This window comes from Lathyrus oleraceus, chromosome 2, assembly GCF_024323335.1.
Source record: "Lathyrus oleraceus cultivar Zhongwan6 chromosome 2, CAAS_Psat_ZW6_1.0, whole genome shotgun sequence".
NCBI lineage: Eukaryota > Viridiplantae > Streptophyta > Magnoliopsida > Fabales > Fabaceae > Lathyrus > Lathyrus oleraceus.
In genome coordinates, this window is record NC_066580.1 from 40,210,153 (window position 1) to 40,213,332 (window position 3,180).

The 3,180-nt window shown below is 40.4% G+C and overlaps 1 non-coding gene across 1 annotated transcript; it reads left to right on the top strand.

The window, feature by feature from the left end:
• The first annotated feature begins 2,864 nt into the window (after positions 1-2,864).
• On the top strand, positions 2,865-2,971 carry LOC127124168 (small nucleolar RNA R71). Its single transcript, XR_007803795.1, has one exon. It is a non-coding gene; the product is annotated as a small nucleolar RNA R71 (small nucleolar RNA).
• Positions 2,972-3,180: the final 209 nt, after the last annotated feature.

A 3,180-nucleotide genomic window follows, 5' to 3' on the forward strand; every position in this document is an offset into this window, starting at 1 on the left:
AAAGCGTTGGTAGAAACCGGCGTGTCCTAAGAAGCTTCGTATTTCTCGTACGGTTTTTGGAGGTTGAAGAATTTCTATAATATCGATCTTAGCTTTGTCTACTTCAATTCCTTTATTAGATACTACGTGTCCTAGCACGATTCCTTGTTGGACCATGAAATGGCATTTCTCCCAATTCAATACGAGATTCACACTTACGCATCTTTCAAGTACCATTTCAAGATTTGATAGACATCCTTCAAAGCTCTACCCATAAATAGAAAAAATCGTCCATAAAGACTTCCATAATATCGTCTATAAAGTCAGCGAAGATTGACATCATGCATCTTTGGAATGTTGCAGGAGCGTTGCATAGTCCAAATGGCATTCGTCGATAATCAAATGTACCATAAGGACATGTGAAGGTTGTTTTCTCTTGGTCGTCAGGTTGGATAGGAATTTGAAAGAATCCTGAATAACCGTCTAGATAGCAGAAGTGGGAATGCTTAGCCAATCGTTCAAGCATTTAATCAATGAAAGGCAGAGGAAAATGATCCTTTCGAGTGGCTTTGTTCAATTTCTTATAGTCGATACACATTCTACTTCTGGTCATAACTCTTTGTGTTATAGATTCGCCCTTCTCGTTCTTAAAAGCTGTAACACCCCATTTCTTGGGTACTATATGAACGGGGCTAACCCATTGACTATCGGAGATCGGATATATGATTCCTGCATCCAATAACTTCTTTACTTCATCCTTGACTATAGTACTTAAAATTGGGTTGATCCTTCTCTGGTGTTCTCTAGAGGTTTTACAATCTTCCTCTAGCATAATGCGATGCATACAGATAGATGGACTTATTCCTTTTAGATCAGTGATGTTATAGCCTAAAGCAGTTGGATATTTTCTTAAGACATCTAATAACTTTTCAGTTTCAATCTGTCCTAAGTCTGCATTGACTATTACTGGTCCTTTGAGTTCAGTGTCTAGGAATTCATATCTTAGGTTCTTGGGTAGTGTTTTTAATTCTAAGTCTGGTTTCTTCGGGCATGGCATGTGATTGGGTGTAAGTTCTAGGCATTCGCTTAGACTGTTATTTTGGTATGGTTCATGCCAATTATCATATTCAAAGATTGGAGGGATTTGGATTTTCATTATATCAGAATGTGTGGTTTCTTGCATCTCCATCTCTCTTACGCACTCGTCTATGACATCAAGTAGATAACAAGTATCGTCTATAGCTGGCGCTTGTAAGAATTGTGTCAAGATGAATTCAACTTTTTCTTCTCCAACTTCGAATGTTAGCTTACCTCTTTTCACGTCTATTATGGCTCTGGCGGTAGCTAAGAATGGCCTTCCTAATCTAATAGGTGTAGTGGCATCTTCTTTGATGTCCATGATTATGAAGTCGGTAGGAATGTAGAATTGTCCTACACGTACTGGGACATTCTCTAGTATAGCAACAGGATATTTGATTGAGGGGTCAACTAGTTGAACATACATCTTGGTTGGTCTTAGTTCTCCCATGTTGAGCCTTTTACAGATGGATAAGGGCATTACACTAATGCTGGCTCCTAAGTCGCATAGAGCTTTCTCTATGATGAACTTTCCAATGACACAGGGTATGGAGAAACTACCTGGCTCTTTTAGTTTGGGAGGCATAATGTTTTGGATTATTGCGCTACACTCAGCAGTAAGTGTAACTGTTTCGTTATCCTCAATCTTTTTCTTATTGGATATGATCTCTTTAAGAAACTTGGCATATGAGGGCATTTGTGTGATATCTTCTGTAAAGGGTATTTTGATGTTTAGTTGCTTCAGAAGTTCAACAAATTTCTTAAATTGCCCTGCAGTTTTAGAATTTGCGAGTCTTTGACGATACAGAATGGGTGGTTTATAAGGTGGTGGAGGCACATCAGGTTTTTCTTTCTCTTCGGCCTCTTGGGTATTATCTTCCTTCTCCTTCGGTTCACTTACCTTCTCAATTGTTGTTTTGTCAGGTTTTTGATACATGGCAGGATTTTGAAGTCTTGGATCTACGGGTCTGTCTAGTTCTTTTCCACTTCTTCATATAACGATATTTGCATGCCCTTTTGGATTAGGTTGTGGCTGTCCAGGAAATGTGCCAGCAGGAGCATCAGTAGATGCTTGTTGTTGGGCCACTTGTGAAAACTGTGTTTCAAGCATTTTGTTGTGGGTGGCTAAAGCGTCTACTTTGCTTGCTAATTGTTTAAGTTGCTCGCTAATGTGTATGTTGTGGTTCAAGAAGTCTTTGTTTGTTTGAGCTTGGGTAGCTATGAAACTTTCCATCTTTAATTCAAGGTTGGACTTCCTAGGAATGTTAGGAGAATTAGTAGATGGCTTTTGATATCCAGGTGGAGTAGCAGGTGCTTGGCCAGGTGCATACAGGGTGTTGTTGTTCTTGTACGAAAAGTTAGGATGTTTTTTCCAACCTGGGTTGTAGGAATTCGAAAAAGGGTTTCCTTGTGCATAGTTTACTTGATCAGTGGAGACTCCTGCTAATATCTGACATTCTGGTGCAGTGTGTCCAGGAATTCTACATAACTCGCAGTTTGGAGTTACGGCAGCCACGGTGGCTGCGGCTGGTATGGTCAAGTTGTCTAACTTTTGAACAAGGGCATCTACCTTTGCATGGACATGGTCAAGGCTACTGATTTCGTACATTCCACCTTTTGTTTGGGAATTTTCTATTGGGGTTCTTTCACCTCCCCATTGGCAATGGTTTTGGGCCATGTTTTCAATTAGTTGATAGGCTTCGTTGTATGGCTTGTTTATAAGTACACCGCCCGCGACAACGTCTACTGTCAGTCTTGTGTTATACAGGATCCCATTGTAAAATGTGTGAATGATCACCCAGTCTTCGAGACCGTGATATGGACACATCCTCATCATGTCTTTGAATTTCTCCCACGCGTCGCAGAGAGATTCTGCATCTTTTTGTCTAAATCCATTGATTTGAGCTCTCAGCATAGCAGTTTTGCTCGACGGAAAGTATCGGGCTAAGAAAACGTTCTTTAGTTCTTCCCATGTAGTTACTGAGTTGGATGGAAAGGATTGCAACCAAGCCCAAGCTCTATCTCTTAGAGAGAAAGGAAAAAGGCGTAGTCTTATCGCATCTTGAGATACACCATTCGCCTTCACAGTGCCTGCGTACTGCACAAACTTGGTCAAATGTTCAT